Source organism: Acanthaster planci, linkage group LG11, assembly GCF_054643075.1.
Source record: "Acanthaster planci isolate LZ-2023a linkage group LG11, COTS_SCS, whole genome shotgun sequence".
NCBI lineage: Eukaryota > Metazoa > Echinodermata > Asteroidea > Valvatida > Acanthasteridae > Acanthaster > Acanthaster planci.
The window spans coordinates 8424054-8444844 of NC_141787.1; the positions used below are offsets into that span (position 1 = coordinate 8424054).

Sequence of the window (20791 nt, forward strand, 5' to 3'; positions counted from 1 at the left end):
AGTTTGGGGCGGCCGTGTCAGACATGCAGCCCAGCAGCCAATCCTCGGCCTCAGGGAAAGCGCTCGTTTACTCCGCCGTCAGTTCCTCTGCCGAGTCCGAGTGCCGCCGGGCACGCCGCTGGTACTCCCCGGTCTCCTCCTCCAAGGCCGGTCCGCCCGAAGGGCCACCGGGCGGCGCCGGCCGGCCCTCCGCGCTCGACCTCCTCCCCCCGCTGCTGGACCCCACCACCCCTCTCCCAGAAGCCGCTCCCGCAGCAGCGACGTCGTCCGACCCGGCCCGCCAGGATCGGCCCGTCTGCGGCGCGCGCAAATCCCTCGGATCGAAAGCTTTAGTTTTAGCAGATCACAGCAAGCGGCTGCTCTACTGGGCACGACACCCCAATCCATACCCAAGTCGTCTGCAAGTGATCTGGCGTCCCTCTCGAGACGGCGGTTCGGCTTGCGCCGGAGTTCCCGGCCCCCGGGCAAGGGGCCGTGGGCGGAGTCGGCCCGGCCCCCCTCCAGGCAAGAGCGGGTGGGCGCTGACGCGGGCCGCGCACCGGCAGAGATTTCGACTTAGAGGCGTTTAGCCGTAATCTCTCGGGTGGTAGTCTCGCACCACCGAGCGCCTGAACCAGGGGTCCGAATCTGCGGTTCCTCTCGTACTGAGCAGGATTGCCGTGACGGCGACCTCTCATCAGTAGGGTAAAACTACCTGTCTCACGGCGGTCCAAAGCCAGCTCACGTTCCCCATTGGTGGGTGAACAATCCAACGCTTCGCAATGATAGGAAGAGCCGACATCGAAGGATCAAACAGCAACATCGCTATGAACGCTTGGCTGCAACTACCCAGTTATCACTGTGGTAACATTTCTGATACCTCTCGCTTCAAACTGCGAAGCTCAAAAGGATCGATAGGCCACGCTTTCACGGTCTGTATTCATGCTGAAAATCAGATTCAAACGAGCTTTTGCCCTTTTGCTCCGCGCGAGGTTTCCGTCCTCGGTGAGCTCGCCTTAGGACACCTGCGTTACCCTTTGACAGATGTACCGCCCCAGTCAAACCCCCCGACTGAAGCTGTCGCCGGAGCGGGTGGCGGCCGGCCGCGTAGCGCCAGAAGACTGGGCCAGCTCCCCGCCTCACCGGCTAAGTAAAGAAACCACGAGAGTAGTGGCATTTCAGCGTCGGGCCTGGGGCCCTCCCACCTATCCCACACCCCTCCGTGTCTCTTCACAAGGTCAGACTAGAGTCAAGTTGATTCTGCCAAGCCCGTTCCCTTGGCTGTGGTTTCGCTAGATAGATAGGGACAGTGGGAATCTCGTTAATCCATTCATGCGCGTCATTAATTAGATGACGAGGCATTTGGCTACCTTAAAAGAGTCATAGTTACTCCCGCCGTTTACCCGCACTTCGCTGAATTTCTTCACTTTGACATTCAGAGCACTGGGCAGAAATCACATCGCGTCAGCGCCCCGGCTGCAGACGTCGCGATGCTCTGTTTTTCATTAGACAGTCGGATTCCCCTGGTCCGTACCAGTTCTGAGCCGGCTGCTGGGCGCCGGCCGAAGCGGCCGCAGCGAGGACTGTCCACGAGGCGGGCCCCAGGCCGGTCCGGGCTCGCCCAGCGCCCTAGCTCCGGACCAGCCGATTCCAGGGATCCCGCCCCTTAGCAAGAAAAGGAAACTCTTCCCGGGTCCCCGACCGGCGTCTGGGGCTCGCTTGCTTCGCAGATCGGACCGCCAAGGAGGACGTAGGGCTCCGCCTGCGGGTTTGGGAATATTGACCCGATTCCGTTTCGCCCGGGGGGCGAGGCCCCGGCCCCGCGAGGTGGGGGGCGCCCGCCTCCGCTGGGAGCGGAACCTCCCTGGGGCTTAGGATCGACTGACCCATGTACAACTGCTGATCCCATGCAAGCCTTCTCCGCCACTCGGCCCTCGAGGATCTCACTCCAATATTTGCTACTACCACCAAGATCTGCGCCCGCGGCGGCTCCACGCGGCCTGGCGGCCGGCGCTTCGACGCCCACCGCGGCGGCCCTCCTACTCGTCGGGGCGTACCAACCGGCCGGCGGTCCCACTCGCTCTCTGCCCCGACGGCCAGGTGTGGGCGGCACTCTCAGTGCCATTCATTTTCAGGGCTAGTCGACTTCCATGGCCACCGGCCTGCTGCCCGTATTAAGCTACGCCTTTTCTGGGCTGTGATGAGCGTCGGCCCCAAATGCGGCGCCCCAACCCGGCGGGTCCTCTCGCCCGACCTGAGGTCGATGGGTTCGCAATAGGCCTCGGCCTCTCACTCTCTCTCTCGCCTCTCAGGGCCCGCCCGGCGCCTCGGCGGCTGCCAGGAAGGAGGGCTTCCCTCCGCGGCCCTCTCTTCTCTCTCTCGGCGCTGAGCGCCCGCTCCCTCTCCGGCGGTCCACTCGGAGATCTGCCACGGGGCCGGCGGCACTCGGTCCCCGTTGGCCGGGTCCGGGCCCCTTTTTCTTTCTCGGCCTGCCCTGCTTGCCTGGCCTCCTTTCCGGCGCGCTCCCTCGAGGCCGCCTGTGTCTTTCTTGTTCGGTTTGGGGCCACGACCGGCGCTCGTTTGTGGGGCGGATACTCAGCGCCGACCTCCCCCGGGGAACGACCCGCCCGGCCGGTGCCCCTCGCCTACCTGCCTGCCTTGCCCGCAGATCTCCCGTATCATCCTCGCCAGAGAGCGGGGGGAACCCGCGCCGCAACCTACCGGTCTCTTTGGACTCCCCTTGTTGCCGCCTGCAGCCAGTGTCCTCGCTGGGGCCTCCCGGCGGGGCGGCGGGCTGCCACTTTTTCCGCACCTCCCGTCCCGGGGCTCTCCGGCAGGGCCGGCCGCTGCCCGGGAGCGGCCTTTCCGACACCTCTGGGCAAGGCCGGGCGGGCCGGCCGACGCTCTTCTGGGCATGAAGGGTCGGGCCGGCCGCGCAGAGAAACGCCGTTAACGGAGCGCCCGGAGGGCCTCCCAGCGGGACGGCGAGCAGCCACTTTCCTTGAGCCGCTTCGGAGCGGGGCTTGTCCAGACCCCAGGGGGAATCGCTCCGGAGGCTTGGGCTCCACCCTGCAGGAATTGCCGTATTGTATGGACAATATATGGCTGTACTGATTTCTGGCAGCTGGAGCTGAGCTCCAGACCACCCTCCCCCTATAAATAGGCAAACCAGCGAGTGGGGGTTAAGGTCCAAAACGCTCTCATTGAAATACGCACGTTTTGGGCCCAACCTGTCCCGGGGCAAAGCCCTCTCAGAGGCCTTGGGTGGGCCGGCGAGCCGATGGACGCCATGCCTGAAGCGCCCGGCCCGCTCTCCGCGGGCAACCCCGGACATCCGAACCTCTCGGACCAGGTTTTCCGAAAAAGGCGATTCACCGCGCCGCACAACGCAACCCGCCGGCATGGAGCCGTTTTCGCCCGGGGAAGCGTGTCGGAAATGCACGGCTTTAGAGGGTCCGGGTGCGGCTGCGGCGGGTTTTTTTTCCCAAGGACGGCAATTCGCCGCGGAGACACCCTCCCCCCTATAAAAAGGCAAACCAGGGAGTGGGGGTTAAGGTTCAAAACGCTCTCATTAAAATAAGCACGTTTCGGGTCCAACAGACCCCGACGAGAGACTCTCTCGAGAGCCGGGGTGCCTCGCCGACGCGTTGGCAAGTGGGGACGAGTCGGTTTTTGCGCCCGAGTCGGGTCGAAACCGGAGATCCGACCTTTTGCGCACCACCAAGTCCGGGGAAGGAATCTTCAGCGGGCGCCCACGCAACGCCGCCCGTCCGACACCCACAGCGGGACCGGCACCGCCCGCTGCGAGACTCCGCCCTCGGGCCCGAGGCCCCGGTCCCTACCCGCCCGCTGGCACGTGGCGCCACTCCCATTAGAGCCCTCCTGGAGGGTGCACCTCCGGCCCCGGATTTCAAATCAGGTTTTGGGCGGCCGGATAAGCCTCGCGGCCCGGCAGCGTATCCCCGGCTCTCGCCGGTGGGGCCGAGTCAGTTTTTGCGCCCGAGTCGAAGCGTAACTGGAGATGAGCCCTTTCGCGGTCAAGGAAGTCCGAGGAAGAAATCTTTAGCGGGCACTCACGTAACGCTCCCCGTCCGGCACCCACGGCGGGACCGACGCCGCCCGCTGCCAGATGCCGCACTCGGGCTGGAAGCCATGGTTTTTCCGTGCCGAACAGCTGATCGCGCGATGGCATTGGGACCGACTTGGCAACTCCCCGAGAGCCCTCCTGCGGGATACACTATTAAACGTGGATTTCAAGTCAGTTTGGGGCGGCCGTGTCAGACATGCAGCCCAGCAGCCAATCCTCGGCCTCAGGGAAAGCGCTCGTTTACTCCGCCGTCAGTTCCTCTGCCGAGTCCGAGTGCCGCCGGGCCCGCCGCTGGTACTCCCCGGTCTCCTCCTCCAAGGCCGGTCCGCCCGAGGGCCACCGGGCGGCGCCGGCCGGCCCTCCGCGCTCGACCTCCACCCCCCGCTGCTGGACCCCACCACCCCTCTCCCAGAAGCCGCTCCCGCAGCAGCGACGTCGTCCGACCCTGCCCGCCAGGATCGGCCCGTCTGCAGCGCGCGCAAATCCCTCGGTTCGAAAGCTTTAGTTTTAGCAGATCACAGGAAGCGGCTGCTCTACTGGGCACGACACCCCAATCCATACCCAAGTCGTCTGCAAGTGATCTGGCGTCCCTCTCGAGACGGCGGTTCGGCTTGCGCCGGAGTTCCCGGCCCCCGGGCAAGGGGCCGCGGGCGGAGTCGGCCCGGCCCCCCTCCAGGCAAGAGCGGGTGGGCGCTGACGCGGGCCGTGCACCGGCAGAGATTTCGACTTAGAGGCGTTTAGCCGTAATCTCTCGGGTGGTAGTCTCGCACCACCGGCCTCTCGACCGAGCGCCTGAACCAGGGGTCCGAATCTGCGGTTCCTCTCGTACTGAGCAGGATTGCCGTGACGGCGACCTCTCATCAGTAGGGTAAAACTACCTGTTTCACGGCGGTCCAAAGCCAGCTCACGTTCCCCATTGGTGGGTGAACAATCCAACGCTTCGCAATGATAGGAAGAGCCGACATCGAAGGATCAAACAGCAACATCGCTATGAACGCTTGGCTGCAACTACCCAGTTATCACTGTGGTAACATTTCTGATACCTCTCGCTTCAAACTGCGAAGCTCAAAAGGATCGATAGGCCACGCTTTCACGGTCTGTATTCATGCTGAAAATCAGATTCAAACGAGCTTTTGCCCTTTTGCTCCGCGCGAGGTTTCCGTCCTCGCTGAGCTCGCCTTAGGACACCTGCGTTACCCTTTGACAGATGTACCGCCCCAGTCAAACCCCCCGACTGAAGCTGTCGCCGGAGCGGGTGGCGGCCGGCCGCGTAGCGCCGGAAGACTGGGCCAGCTCCCCGCCTCACCGGCTAAGTAAAGAAACCACGAGAGTAGTGGCATTTCAGCGTCGGGCCTGGGGCCCTCCCACCTATCCCACACCCCTCCGTGTCTCTTCACAAGGTCAGACTAGAGTCAAGCTGATTCTGCCAAGCCCGTTCCCTTGGCTGTGGTTTCGCTAGATAGATAGGGACAGTGGGAATCTCGTTAATCCATTCATGCGCGTCATTAATTAGATGACGAGGCATTTGGCTACCTTAAAAGAGTCATAGTTACTCCCGCCGTTTACCCGCACTTCGCTGAATTTCTTCACTTTGACATTCAGAGCACTGGGCAGAAATCACATCGCGTCAGCGCCCCGGCTGCAGACGTCGCGATGCTCTGTTTTTCATTAGACAGTCGGATTCCCCTGGTCCGTACCAGTTCTGAGCCGGCTGCTGGGCGCCGGCCGAAGCGGCCGCAGCGAGGACTGTCCACGAGGCGGGCCCCAGGCCGGTCCGGGCTCGCCCAGCGCCCTAGCTCCGGACCAGCCGATTCCAGGGATCCCGCCCCTTAGCAAGAAAAGGAAACTCTTCCCGGGTCCCCGACCGGCGTCTGGGGCTCGCTTGCTTCGCAGATCGGACCGCCAAGGAGGACGTAGGGCTCCGCCTGCGGGTTTGGGAATATTGACCCGATTCCGTTTCGCCCGGGGGGCGAGGCCCCGGCCCCGCGAGGTGGGGGGCGCCCGCCTCCGCTGGGAGCGGAACCTCCCTGGGGCTTAGGATCGACTGACCCATGTACAACTGCTGATCCCATGCAAGCCTTCTCCGCCACTCGGCCCTCGAGGATCTCACTCCAATATTTGCTACTACCACCAAGATCTGCGCCCGCGGCGGCTCCACGCGGCCTGGCGGCCGGCGCTTCGACGCCCACCGCGGCGGCCCTCCTACTCGTCGGGGCGTACCAACCGGCCGGCGGTCCCACTCGCTCTCTGCCCCGACGGCCAGGTGTGGGCGGCACTCTCAGTGCCATTCATTTTCAGGGCTAGTCGACTTCCATGGCCACCGGCCTGCTGCCCGTATTAAGCTACGCCTTTTCTGGGCTCTGATGAGCGTCGGCCCCAAATGCGGCGCCCCAACCCGGCGGGTCCTCTCGCCCGACCTGAGGTCGATGGGTTCGCAATAGGCCTCGGCCTCTCACTCTCTCTCTCGCCTCTCAGGGCCCGCCCGGCGCCTCGGCGGCTGCCAGGAAGGAGGGCTTCCCTCCGCGGCCCTCTCTTCTCTCTCTCGGCGCTGAGCGCCCGCTCCCTCTCCGGCGGTCCACTCGGAGATCTGCCACGGGGCCGGCGGCACTCGGTCCCCGTTGGCCGGGTCCGGGCCTCCCCTTTTTCTTTCTCGGCCTGCCCTGCTTGCCTGGCCTCCTTTCCGGCGCGCTCCCTCGAGGCCGCCTGTGTCTTTCTTGTTCGGTTTGGGGCCACGACCGGCGCTCGTTTGTGGGGCGGATACTCAGCGCCGACCTCCCCCGGGGAACGACCCGCCCGGCCGGTGCCCCTCGCCTACCTGCCTGCCTTGCCCGCAGATCTCCCGTATCATCCTCGCCAGAGAGCGGGGGGAACCCGCGCCGCAACCTACCGGTCTCTTTGGACTCCCCTTGTTGCCGCCTGCAGCCAGTGTCCTCGCTGGGGCCTCCCGGCGGGGCGGCGGGCTGCCACTTTTTCCGCACCTCCCGTCCCGGGGCTCTCCGGCAGGGCCGGCCGCTGCCCGGGAGCGGCCTTTCCGACACCTCTGGGCAAGGCCGGGCGGGCCGGCCGACGCTCTTCTGGGCATGAAGGGTCGGGCCGGCCGCGCAGAGAAACGCCGTTAACGGAGCGCCCAGAGGGCCTCCCAGCGGGACGGCGAGCAGCCACTTTCCTTGAGCCGCTTCGGAGCGGGGCTTGTCCAGACCCCAGGGGGAATCGCTCCGGAGGCTTGGGCTCCACCCTGCAGGAATTGCCGTATTGTATGGACAATATATGGCTGTACTGATTTCTGGCAGCTGGAGCTGAGCTCCAGACCACCCTCCCCCTATAAATAGGCAAACCAGGGAGTGGGGGTTAAGGTCCAAAACGCTCTCATTGAAATACGCACGTTTTGGGCCCAACCTGTCCCGGGGCAAAGCCCTCTCAGAGGCCTTGGGTGGGCCGGCGAGCCGATGGACGCCATGCCTGAAGCGCCCGGCCCGCTCTCCGCGGGCAACCCCGGACATCCGAACCTCTCGGACCAGGTTTTCCGAAAAAGGCGATTCACCGCGCCGCACCACGCAACCCGCCGGCATGGAGCCGTTTTTCGCCCGGGGAAGCGTGTCGGAAATGCACGGCTTTAGAGGGTCCGCGTGCGGCTGCGGCGGGTTTTTTTTTCCCAAGGACGGCAATTCGCCGCGGAGACACCCTCCCCCCTATAAAAAGGCAAACCAGGGAGTGTGGGGGTTAAGGTTCAAAACGCTCTCATTAAAATAAGCACGTTTCGGGCCCAACAGACCCCGACGAGAGACTCTCTCGAGAGCCGGGGTGCCTCGCCGACGCGTTGGCAAGTGGGGACGAGTCGGTTTTTGCGCCCGAGTCGGGTCGAAACCGGAGATCCGACCTTTCGCGCACCACCAAGTCCGGGGAAGAAATCTTCAGTGGGCGCCCACGCAACGCCGCCCGTCCGACACCCACAGCGGGACCGGCGCCGCCCGCTGCGAGACTCCGCCCTGGGGCCCGAGGCCCCGGTCCCTACCCGCCCGCTGGCACGTGGCGCCACTCCCATTAGAGCCCTCCTGGCGGGTGCACCTCCGGCCCCGGATTTCAAATCAGGTTTTGGGCGGCCGGATAAGCCTCGCAGCCCGGCAGCGTATCCCCGGCTCTCGCCGGTGGGGCCGAGTCAGTTTTTGCGCCCGAGTCGAAGCGTAACTGGAGATGAGCCCTTTCGCGGTCAAGGAAGTCCGAGGAAGAAATCTTTAGCGGGCACCCACGTAACGCTCCCCGTCCGGCACCCACGGCGGGACCGACGCCGCCCGCTGCCAGATGCCGCACTCGGGCTGGAAGCCATGGTTTTTCCGTGCCGAACAGATGATCGCGCGATGGCATTGGGACCGACTTGGCAACTCCCCGAGAGCCCTCCTGCGGGATACACTATTAAACGTGGATTTCAAGTCAGTTTGGGGCGGCCGTGTCAGACATGCAGCCCAGCAGCCAATCCTCGGCCTCAGGGAAAGCGCTCGTTTACTCCGCCGTCAGTTCCTCTGCCGAGTCCGAGTGCCGCCGGGCACGCCGCTGGTACTCCTTGGTCTCCTCCTCCAAGGCCGGTCCGCCCGAGGGCCACCGGGCGGCGCCGGCCGGCTTTCCGCGCTCGACCTCCTCCCCCCGCTGCTGGACCCCACCACCCCTCTCCCAGAAGCCGCTCCCGCAGCAGCGACGTCGTCCGACCCGGCCCGCCAGGATCGGCCCGTCTGCGGCGCGGGCAAATCCCTCGGTTCGAAAGCTTTAGTTTTAGCAGATCACAGCAAAGCGGCTGCTCTACTGGGCACGACACCCCAATCCATACCCAAGTCGTCTGCAAGTGATCTGGCGTCCCTCTCGAGACGGCGGTTCGGCTTGCGCCGGAGTTCCCGGCCCCCGGGCAGGGGCCGCGGGCGGAGTCGGCCCGGCCCCCCTCCAGGCAAGAGCGGGTGGGCGCTGACGCGGGCCGCGCACCGGCAGAGATTTCGACTTAGAGGCGTTTAGCCGTAATCTCTCGGGTGGTAGTCTCGCACCACCGGCCTCTCGACCGAGCGCCTGAACCAGGGGTCCGAATCTGCGGTTCCTCTCGTACTGAGCAGGATTGCCGTGACGGCGACCTCTCATCAGTAGGGTAAAACTACCTGTCTCACGGCGGTCCAAAGCCAGCTCACGTTCCCCATTGGTCGGTGAACAATCCAACGCTTCGCAATGATAGGAAGAGCCGACATCGAAGGATCAAACAGCAACATCGCTATGAACGCTTGGTTGCCACTACCCCGTTATCACTGTGGTAACATTTCTGATACCTCTCGCTTCAAACTGCGAAGCTCAAAAGGATCGATAGGCCACGCTTTCACGGTCTGTATTCATGCTGAAAATCAGATTCAAACGAGCTTTTGCCCTTTTGCTCCGCGCGAGGTTTCCGTCCTCGCTGAGCTCGCCTTAGGACACCTGCGTTACCCTTTGACAGATGTACCGCCCCAGTCAAACCCCCCGACTGAAGCTGTCGCCGGAGCGGGTGGCGGCCGGCCGCGTAGCGCCAGAAGACTGGGCCAGCTCCCCGCCTCACCGGCTAAGTAAAGAAACCACGAGAGTAGTGGCATTTCAGCGTCGGGCCTGGGCCCTCCCACCTATCCCACACCCCTCCGTGTCTCTTCACAAGGTCAGACTAGAGTCAAGCTGATTCTGCCAAGCCCGTTCCCTTGGCTGTGGTTTCGCTAGATAGATAGGGACAGTGGGAATCTCGTTAATCCATTCATGCGCGTCATTAATTAGATGACGAGGCATTTGGCTACCTTAAAAGAGTCATAGTTACTCCCGCCGTTTACCCGCACTTCGCTGAATTTCTTCACTTTGACATTCAGAGCACTGGGCAGAAATCACATCGCGTCAGCGCCCCGGCTGCAGACGTCGCGATGCTCTGTTTTTCATTAGACAGTCGGATTCCCCTGGTCCGTACCAGTTCTGAGCCGGCTGCCGGGCGCCGGCCGAAGCGGCCGCAGCGAGGACTGTCCACGAGGCGGGCCCCAGGCCGGTCCGGGCTCGCCCAGCGCCCTAGCTCCGGACCAGCCGATTCCAGGGATCCCGCCCCTTAGCAAGAAAAGGAAACTCTTCCCGGGTCCCCGACCGGCGTCTGGGGCTCGCTTGCTTCGCAGATCGGACCGCCAAGGAGGACGTAGGGCTCCGCCTGCGGGTTTGGGAATATTGACCAAATTCCGTTTCGCCCGGGGGGCGAGGCCCCGGCCCCGCGAGGTGGGGGGCGCCCGCCTCCGCTGGGAGCGGAACCTCCCTGGGGCTTAGGATCGACTGACCCATGTACAACTGCTGATCGCATGCAAGCCTTCTCCGCCACTCGGCCCTCGAGGATCTCACTCCAATATTTGCTACTACCACCAAGATCTGCGCCCGCGGCGGCTCCACGCGGCCTGGCGGCCGGCGCTTCGACGCCCACCGCGGCGGCCCTCCTACTCGTCGGGGCGTACCAACCGGCCGGCGGTCCCACTCGCTCTCTGCCCCGACGGCCAGGTGTGGGCGGCACTCTCAGTGCCATTCATTTTCAGGGCTAGTCGACTTCCATGGCCACCGGCCTGCTGCCCGTATTAAGCTACGCCTTTTCTGGGCTCTGATGAGCGTCGGCCCCAAATGCGGCGCCCCAACCCGGCGGGTCCTCTCGCCCGACCTGAGGTCGATGGGTTCGCAATAGGCCTCGGCCTCTCACTCTCTCTCTCGCCTCTCAGGGCCCGCCCGGCGCCTCGGCGGCTGCCAGGAAGGAGGGCTTCCCTCCGCGGCCCTCTCTTCTCTCTCTCGGCGCTGAGCGCCCGCTCCCTCTCCGGCGGTCCACTCGGAGATCTGCCACGGGGCCGGCGGCACTCGGTCCCCGTTGGCCGGGTCCGGGCCTCCCCTTTTTCTTTCTCGGCCTGCCCTGCTTGCCTGGCCTCCTTTCCGGCGCGCTCCCTCGAGGCCGCCTGTGTCTTTCTTGTTCGGTTTGGGGCCACGACCGGCGCTCGTTTGTGGGGCGGATACTCAGCGCCGACCTCCCCCGGGGAACGACCCGCCCGGCCGGTGCCCCTCGCCTACCTGCCTGCCTTGCCCGCAGATCTCCCGTATCATCCTCGCCAGAGAGCGGGGGAAACCTGCGCCGCAACCTACCGGTCTCTTTGGACTCCCCTTGTTGCCGCCTGCAGCCAGTGTCCTCGCTGGGGCCTCCCTGCGGGGCGGCGGGCTGCCACTTTTTCCGCACCTCCCGTCCCGGGGCTCTCCGGCAGGGCCGGCCGCGGCCCGGGAGCGGCCTTTCCGACACCTTAGGGCAAGGCCGGGCGGGCCGGCCGACGCTCTTCTGGGCATGAAGGGTCGGGCCGGCCGCGCAGAGAAACGCCGTTAACGGAGCGCCCGGAGGGCCTCCCGGCGGGACGGCGAGCAGCCACTTTCCTTGAGCCGCTACGGAGCGGGGCTTGTCCAGACCCCAGGGGGAATCGCTCCGGAGGCTTGGGCTCCACCCTGCAGGAATTGCCGTATTGTATGGACAATATATGGCTGTACTGATTTCTGGCAGCTGGAGCTGAGCTCCAGACCACCCTCCCCCTATAAATAGGCAAACCAGGGAGTGGGGGTTAAGGTCCAAAACGCTCTCATTGAAATACGCACGTTTTGGGCCCAACCTGTCCCCGGGGCAAAGCCCTCTCAGAGGCCTTGGGTGGGCCGGCGAGCCGATGGACGCCATGCCTGAAGCGCCCGGCCCGCTCTCCGCGGGCAACCCCGGACATCCGAACCTCTCGGACCAGGTTTTCCGAAAAAGGCGATTCACCGCGCCGCACAACGCAACCCGCCGGCATGGAGCCGTTTTCGCCCGGGGAAGCGTGTCGGAAATGCACGGCTTTAGAGGGTCCGCGTGCGGCTGCGGCGGGTTTTTTTTCCCAAGGACGGCAATTCGCCGCGGAGACACCCTCCCCCCTATAAAAAGGCAAACCAGGGAGTGGGGGTTAAGGTTCAAAACGCTCTCATTAAAATAAGCACGTTTCGGGCCCAACAGACCCCGACGAGAGACTCTCTCGAGAGCCGGGGTGCCTCGCCGACGCGTTGGCAAGTGGGGACGAGTCGGTTTTTGCGCCCGAGTCGGGTCGAAACCGGAGATCCGACCTTTTGCGCACCACCAAGTCCGGGGAAGAAATCTTCAGCGGGCGCCCACGCAACGCCGCCCGTCCGACACCCACAGCGGGACCGGCACCGCCCGCTGCGAGACTCCGCCCTCGGGCCCGAGGCCCCGGTCCCTACCCGCCCGCTGGCACGTGGCGCCACTCCCATTAGAGCCCTCCTGGAGGGTGCACCTCCGGCCCCGGATTTCAAATCAGGTTTTGGGCGGCCGGATAAGCCTCGCGGCCCGGCAGCGTATCCCCGGCTCTCGCCGGTGGGGCCGAGTCAGTTTTTGCGCCCGAGTCGAAGCGTAACTGGAGATGAGCCCTTTCGCGGTCAAGGAAGTCCGAGGAAGAAATCTTTAGCGGGCACTCACGTAACGCTCCCCGTCCGGCACCCACGGCGGGACCGACGCCGCCCGCTGCCAGATGCCGCACTCGGGCTGGAAGCCATGGTTTTTCCGTGCCGAACAGCTGATCGCGCGATGGCATTGGGACCGACATGGCAACTCCCCGAGAGCCCTCCTGCGGGATACACTATTAAACGTGGATTTCAAGTCAGTTTGGGGCGGCCGTGTCAGACATGCAGCCCAGCAGCCAATCCTCGGCCTCAGGGAAAGCGCTCGTTTACTCCGCCGTCAGTTCCTCTGCCGAGTCCGAGTGCCGCCGGGCCCGCCGCTGGTACTCCCCGGTCTCCTCCTCCAAGGCCGGTCCGCCCGAGGGCCACCGGGCGGCGCCGGCCGGCCCTCCGCGCTCGACCTCCTCCCCCCGCTGCTGGACCCCACCACCCCTCTCCCAGAAGCCGCTCCCGCAGCAGCGACGTCGTCCGACCCTGCCCGCCAGGATCGGCCCGTCTGCGGCGCGCGCAAATCCCTCGGTTCGAAAGCTTTAGTTTTAGCAGATCACAGCAAGCGGCTGCTCTACTGGGCACGACACCCCAATCCATACCCAAGTCGTCTGCAAGTGATCTGGCGTCCCTCTCGAGACGGCGGTTCGGCTTGCGCCGGAGTTCCCGGCCCCCGGGCAAGGGGCCGCGGGCGGAGTCGGCCCGGCCCCCCTCCAGGCAAGAGCGGGTGGGCGCTGACGCGGGCCGTGCACCGGCAGAGATTTCGACTTAGAGGCGTTTAGCCGTAATCTCTCGGGTGGTAGTCTCGCACCACCGGCCTCTCGACCGAGCGCCTGAACCAGGGGTCCGAATCTGCGGTTCCTCTCGTACTGAGCAGGATTGCCGTGACGGCGACCTCTCATCAGTAGGGTAAAACTACCTGTCTCACGGCGGTCCAAAGCCAGCTCACGTTCCCCATTGGTGGGGTGAACAATCCAACGCTTCGCAATGATAGGAAGAGCCGACATCGAAGGATCAAACAGCAACATCGCTATGAACGCTTGGCTGCAACTACCCAGTTATCACTGTGGTAACATTTCTGATACCTCTCGCTTCAAACTGCGAAGCTCAAAAGGATCGATAGGCCACGCTTTCACGGTCTGTATTCATGCTGAAAATCAGATTCAAACGAGCTTTTGCCCTTTTGCTCCGCGCGAGGTTTCCGTCCTCGCTGAGCTCGCCTTAGGACACCTGCGTTACCCTTTGACAGATGTACCGCCCCAGTCAAACCCCCCGACTGAAGCTGTCGCCGGAGCGGGTGGCGGCCGGCCGCGTAGCGCCGGAAGACTGGGCCAGCTCCCCGCCTCACCGGCTAAGTAAAGAAACCACGAGAGTAGTGGCATTTCAGCGTCGGGCCTGGGGCCCTCCCACCTATCCCACACCCCTCCGTGTCTCTTCACAAGGTCAGACTAGAGTCAAGCTGATTCTGCCAAGCCCGTTCCCTTGGCTGTGGTTTCGCTAGATAGATAGGGACAGTGGGAATCTCGTTAATCCATTCATGCACGTCATTAATTAGATGACGAGGCATTTGGCTACCTTAAAAGAGTCATAGTTACTCCCGCCGTTTACCCGCACTTCGCTGAATTTCTTCACTTTGACATTCAGAGCACTGGGCAGAAATCACATCGCGTCAGCGCCCCGGCTGCAGACGTCGCGATGCTCTGTTTTTCATTAGACAGTCGGATTCCCCTGGTCCGTACCAGTTCTGAGCCGGCTGCCGGGCGCCGGCCGAAGCGGCCCGCAGCGAGGACTGTCCACGAGGCGGGCCCCACGCCGGTCCGGGCTCGCCCAGCGCCCTAGCTCCGGACCAGCCGATTCCAGGGATCCCGCCCCTTAGCAAGAAGAGGAAACTCTTCCCGGGTCCCCGACCGGCGTCTGGGGCTCGCTTGCTTCGCAGATCGGACCGCCAAGGAGGACGTAGGGCTCCGCCTGCGGGTTTGGGAATATTGACCCGATTCCGTTTCGCCCGGGGGGCGAGGCCCCGGCCCCGCGAGGTGGGGGGCGCCCGCCTCCGCTGGGAGCGGAACCTCCCTGGGGCTTAGGATCGACTGACCCATGTACAACTGCTGATCGCATGCAAGCCTTCTCCGCCACTCGGCCCTCGAGGATCTCACTCCAATATTTGCTACTACCACCAAGATCTGCGCCCGCGGCGGCTCCACGCGGCCTGGCGGCCGGCGCTTCGACGCCCACCGCGGCGGCCCTCCTACTCGTCGGGGCGTACCAACCGGCCGGCGGTCCCACTCGCTCTCTGCCCCGACGGCCAGGTGTGGGCGGCACTCTCAGTGCCATTCATTTTCAGGGCTAGTCGACTTCCATGGCCACCGGCCTGCTGCCCGTATTAAGCTACGCCTTTTCTGGGCTCTGATGAGCGTCGGCCCCAAATGCGGCGCCCCAACCCGGCGGGTCCTCTCGCCCGACCTGAGGTCGATGGGTTCGCAATAGGCCTCGGCCTCTCACTCTCTCTCTCGCCTCTCAGGGCCCGCCCGGCGCCTCGGCGGCTGCCAGGAAGGAGGGCTTCCCTCCGCGGCCCTCTCTTCTCTCTCTCGGCGCTGAGCGCCCGCTCCCTCTCCGGAGGTCCACTCGGAGATCTGCCACGGGGCCGGCGGCACTCGGTCCCCGTTGGCCGGGTCCGGGCCTCCCCTTTTTCTTTCTCGGCCTGCCCTGCTTGCCTGGCCTCCTTTCCGGCGCGCTCCCTCGAGGCCGCCTGTGTCTTTCTTGTTCGGTTTGGGGCCACGACCGGCGCTCGTTTGTGGGGCGGATACTCAGCGCCGACCTCCCCCGGGGAACGACCCGCCCGGCCGGTGCCCCTCGCCTACCTGCCTGCCTTGCCCGCAGATCTCCCGTATCATCCTCGCCAGAGAGCGGGGGAAACCTGCGCCGCAACCTACCGGTCTCTTTGGACTCCCCTTGTTGCCGCCTGCAGCCAGTGTCCTCGCTGGGGCCTCCCTGCGGGGCGGCGGGCTGCCACTTTTTCCGCACCTCCCGTCCCGGGGCTCTCCGGCAGGGCCGGCCGCGGCCCGGGAGCGGCCTTTCCGACACCTCTGGGCAAGGCCGGGCGGGCCGGCCGACGCTCTTCTGGGCATGAAGGGTTGGGCCGGCCACGCAGAGAAACGCCGTTAACGGAGCGCCCGGAGGGCCTCCCGGCGGGACGGCGAGCAGCCACTTTCCTTGAGCCGCTACGGAGCGGGGCTTGTCCAGACCCCAGGGGGAATCGCTCCGGAGGCTTGGGCTCCACCCTGCAGGAATTGCCGTATTGTATGGACAATATATGGCTGTACTGATTTCTGGCAGCTGGAGCTGAGCTCCAGACCACCCTCCCCCTATAAATAGGCAAACCAGGGAGTGGGGGTTAAGGTCCAAAACGCTCTCATTGAAATACGCACGTTTTGGGCCCAACAGACCCCGACGAGAGACGCTTTTGCGAGCCGGGGTGCCTCGCCGACGCGTTTGCAGGTGGGGACGAGGCGGTTTTCTCGCCCGAGTCGGGTCGAAACCGGAGATCCGACCTTTCGCGGACCACGAAGTCCGAGGAAGAAATCTTCAGCGGGCGCCCACGCAACGCCGCCCGTCTGGCACCCACGGCGGGACCGGCGCCGCCCGCTGCGAGACTCCGCCCTTGGGCCCGAGGCCCCGGTCCCTACCCGCCCGCTGGCACGTGGTGCCACTCCCATTAGAGCCCTCTTGCAGGGTGCACCTCCGGCCCCGGATTTCAAATCAGCTTTTGGGCGGCCGGATAAGCCTCGCGGCCCGGCAGCGTATCCCCGGCTCTCGCCGGTGGGGCCGAGTCAGTTTTTGCGCCCGAGTCGAAGCGTAACTGGAGATGAGCCCTTTCGCGGTCAAGGAAGTCCGAGGAAGAAATCTTTAGCGGGCACCCACGTAACGCTCCCCCGCCGGCACCCACGGCGGGACCGACGCCGCCCGCTGCCAGATGCCGCACTCGGGCTGGAAGCCATGGTTTTTCCGTGCCGAACAGATGATCGCGCGATGGCATTGGGACCGACTTGGCAACTCCCCGAGAGCCCTCCTGCGGGATACACTATTAAACGTGGATTTCAAGTCAGTTTGGGGCGGCCGTGTCAGACATGCAGCCCAGCAGCCAATCCTCGGCCTCAGGGAAAGCGCTCGTTTACTCCGCCGTCAGTTCCTCTGCCGAGTCCGAGTGCCGCCGGGCACGCCGCTGGTACTCCTTGGTCTCCTCCTCCAAGGCCGGTCCGCCCGAGGGCCACCGGGCGGCGCCGGCCGGCTTTCCGCGCTCGACCTCCTCCCCCCGCTGCTGGACCCCACCACCCCTCTCCCAGAAGCCGCTCCCGCAGCAGCGACGTCGTCCGACCCGGCCCGCCAGGATCGGCCCGTCTGCGGCGCGGGCAAATCCCTCGGTTCGAAAGCTTTAGTTTTAGCAGATCACAGCAAAGCGGCTGCTCTACTGGGCACGACACCCCAATCCATACCCAAGTCGTCTGCAAGTGATCTGGCGTCCCTCTCGAGACGGCGGTTCGGCTTGCGCCGGAGTTCCCGGCCCCCGGGCAGGGGGCCGCGGGCGGAGTCGGCCCGGCCCCCCTCCAGGCAAGAGCGGGTGGGCGCTGACGCGGGCCGCGCACCGGCAGAGATTTCGACTTAGAGGCGTTTAGCCGTAATCTCTCGGGTGGTAGTCTCGCACCACCGGCCTCTCGACGGAGCGCCTGAACCAGGGGTCCGAATCTGCGGTTCCTCTCGTACTGAGCAGGATTGCCGTGACGGCGACCTCTCATCAGTAGGGTAAAACTACCTGTCTCACGGCGGTCCAAAGCCAGCTCACGTTCCCCATTGGTGGGTGAACAATCCAACGCTTCGCAATGATAGGAAGAGCCGACATCGAAGGATCAAACAGCAACATCGCTATGAACGCTTGGCTGCCACTACCCCGTTATCACTGTGGTAACATTTCTGATACCTCTCGCTTCAAACTGCGAAGCTCAAAAGGATCGATAGGCCACGCTTTCACGGTCTGTATTCATGCTGAAAATCAGATTCAAACGAGCTTTTGCCCTTTTGCTCCGCGCGAGGATTCCGTCCTCGCTGAGCTCGCCTTAGGACACCTGCGTTACCCTTTGACAGATGTACCGCCCAGTTAAAGTCCCCGACTGAAGCTGTCGCCGGAGCGGGTGGCGGCCGGCCGCGTAGCGCCGGAAGACTGGGCCCGCTCCCCGCCTCACCGGCTAAGTAAAGAAACCACGAGAGTAGTGGCATTTCAGCGTCGGGCCTAGGGCCCTCCCACCTATCCCACACCCCTCCGTGTCTCTTCACAAGGTCAGACTAGAGTCAAGCTGATTCTGCCAAGCCCGTTCCCTTGGCTGTGGTTTCGCTAGATAAATAGGGACAGTGGGAATCTCGTTAATCCATTCATGCGCGTCATTAATTAGATGACGAGGCATTTGGCTACCTTAAGAGAGTCATAGTTACTCCCGCCGTTTACCCGCACTTCGCTGAATTTCTTCACTTTGACATTCAGAGCACTGGGCAGAAATCACATCGCGGCAGCGCCCCGGCTGCAGACGTCGCGATGCTCTGTTTTTCATTAGACAGTCGGATTCCCCTGGTCCGTACCAGTTCTGAGCCGGCTGCTGGGCGCCGGCCGAAGCGGCCGCAGCGAGGACTGTCCACGAGGCGGGCCCCAGGCCGGTCCGGGCTCGCCCAGCGCCCTAGCTCCGGACCAGCCGATTCCAGGGATCCCGCACCTTAGCAAGAAAAGGAAACTCTTCATGGGTCCCCGACCGGCGTCTGGGGCTCGCTTGCTTCGCAGATCGGACCGCCAAGGAGGACGGAGGGCTCCACCTGCGGGTTTGGGAATATTGACCCGATTCCGTTTCGCCCGGGGGGCGAGGCCCCGGCCCCGCGAGGAGGGGGGCGCCCGCCTCCGCTGGGAGCGGAACCTCCCTGGGGCTTAGGATCGACTGACCCATGTACAACTGCTGATCGCATGCAAGCCTTCTCCGCCACTCGGCCCTCGAGCATCTCACTCCAATATTTGCTACTACCACCAAGATCTGCGCCCGCGGCGGCTCCACGCGGCCTGGCGGCCGGCGCTTCGACGCCCACCGCGGCGGCCCTCCTACTCGTCGGGGCGTACCAACCGGCCGGCGGTCCCACTCGCTCTCTGCCCCGACGGCCAGGTGTGGGCGGCACTCTCAGTGCCATTCATTTTCAGGGCTAGTCGACTTCCATGGCCACCGGCCTGCTGCCCGTATTAAGCTACGCCTTTTCTGGGCTCTGATGAGCGTCGGCCCCAAATGCGGCGCCCCAACCCGGCGGGTCCTCTCGCCCGACCTGAGGTCGATGGGTTCGCAATAGGCCTCGGCCTCTCACTCTCTCTCTCGCCTCTCAGGGCCCGCCCGGCGCCTCGGCGGCTGCCAGGAAGGAGGGCTTCCCTCCGCGGCCCTCTCTTCTCTCTCTTGGCGCTGGGCGCCCGCTCCCTCTCCGGCGGTCCACTCGGAGATCTGCCACGGGGCCGGCGGCACTCGGTCCCCGTTGGCCGGGTCCGGGCCTCCCCTTTTTCTTTCTCGGCCTGCCCTGCTTGCCTGGCCTCCTTTCCGGCGCGCTCCCTCGAGGCCGCCTGTGTCTTTCTTGTTCGGTTTGGGGCCACGACCGGCGCTCGTTTGTGGGGCGGATACTCAGCGCCGACCTCCCCCGGGGAACGACCCGCCCGGCCGGTGCCCCTCGCCTACCTGCCTGCCTTGCCCGCAGATCTCCCGTATCATCCTCGCCAGAGAGGGGGGGAAACCTGCACCGCAACCTACCGGTCTCTTTGGACTCCCCGTGTTGCCGCCTGCAGCCAGTGTCATCGCTGGGGCCTCCCGGCGGGGCGGCGGGCTGCCACTTTTTCCGCACCTCCCGTCCCGGGGCTCTCCGGCAGGGCCGGCCGCTGCCCGGGAGCGGCCTTTCCGACACCTCTGGGCAAGGCCGGGCGGGCCGGCCGACGCTCTTCTGGGCATGAAGGGTCGGGCCGGCCGCGCAGAGAAACGCCGTTAACGGAGCGCCCGGAGGGCCTCCCGGCGGGACGGCGAGCAGCCACTTTCCTTGAGCCGCTACGGAGCGGGGCTTGTCCAGACCCCAGGGGGAATCGCTCCGGAGGCTTGGGCTCCACCCTGCAGGAATTGCCGTATTGTATGGACAATATATGGCTGTACTGATTTCTGGCAGCTGGAGCTGAGCTCCAGACCACCCTCCCCCTATAAATAGGCAAACCAGGGAGTGGGGGTTAAGGTCCAAAACGCTCTCATTGAAATACGCACGTTTTGGGCCCAACCTGTCCCGGGGCAAAGCCCTCTCAGAGGCCTTGGGTGGGCCGGCGAGCCGATGGACGCCATGCCTGAAGCGCCCGGCCCGCTCTCCGCGGGCAACCCCGGACATCCGAACCTCTCGGACCAGGTTTTCCGAAAAAGGCGATTCACCGCGCCGCACCACGCAACCCGCCGGCATGGAGCTGTTTTCGCCCGGGGAAGCGTGTCGGAAATGCACGGCTTTAGAGGGTCCGCGTGCGGCTGCGGCGGGTTTTTTTTTCCCAAGGACGGCAATTCGCCGCGGAGACACCCTCCCCCCTATAAAAAGGCAAACCAGGGAGTGTGGGGGTTAAGGTTCAAAACGCTCTCATTAAAATAAGCACGTTTCGGGCCCAACAGACCCCGACGAGAGACTCTCTCGAGAGCCGGGGTGCCTCGCCGACGCGTTGGCAAGTGGGGACGAGTCGGTTTTTGCGCCCGAGTCGGGTCGAAACCGGAGATCCGACCTTTCGCGCACCACCAAGTCCGGGGAAGAAATCTTCAGTGGGCGCCCACGCAACGCCGCCCGTCCGACACCCACAGCGGGACCGGCGCCGCCCGCTGCGAGACTCCGCCCTTGGGCCCGAGGCCCCGGTCCCTACCCGCCCGCTGGCACGTGGCGCCACTCCCATTAGAGCCCTCTTGCAGGGTGCACCTCCGGCCCCGGATTTCAAATCAGGTTTTGGGCGGCCGGATAAGCCTCGCGGCCCGGCAGCGTATCCCCGGCTCTCGCCGGTGGGGCCGAGTCAGTTTTTGCGCCCGAGTCGAAGCGTAACTGGAGATGAGCCCTTTCGCGGTCAAGGAAGTCCGAGGAAGAAATCTTTAGCGGGCACCCACGTAACGCTCCCCGTCTGGCACCCACGGCGGGACCGACGCCGCCCGCTGCCAGATGCCGCACTCGTGCTGGAAGCCATGGTTT

The 20791-nt window shown here is 64.7% G+C and overlaps 5 pseudogenes; all 5 read right to left on the reverse strand.

Moving 5' to 3' along the window:
* Positions 1 to 308: 308 nt before the first annotated feature.
* On the reverse strand, positions 309 to 1655 carry LOC147797382 (large subunit ribosomal RNA; annotated as a pseudogene).
* A 2891-nt stretch (positions 1656 to 4546) lies between these two features.
* On the reverse strand, positions 4547 to 5905 carry LOC147797383 (large subunit ribosomal RNA; annotated as a pseudogene).
* Positions 5906 to 8803: 2898 nt separating this feature from the next.
* Positions 8804 to 10161, reverse strand: LOC147797384 (large subunit ribosomal RNA; annotated as a pseudogene).
* Positions 10162 to 13056: 2895 nt separating this feature from the next.
* LOC147797385 (large subunit ribosomal RNA) lies at positions 13057 to 14417 on the reverse strand (annotated as a pseudogene).
* A 2526-nt stretch (positions 14418 to 16943) lies between these two features.
* Positions 16944 to 18299, reverse strand: LOC147797386 (large subunit ribosomal RNA; annotated as a pseudogene).
* Between the last annotated feature and the right edge of the window lie 2492 nt (positions 18300 to 20791).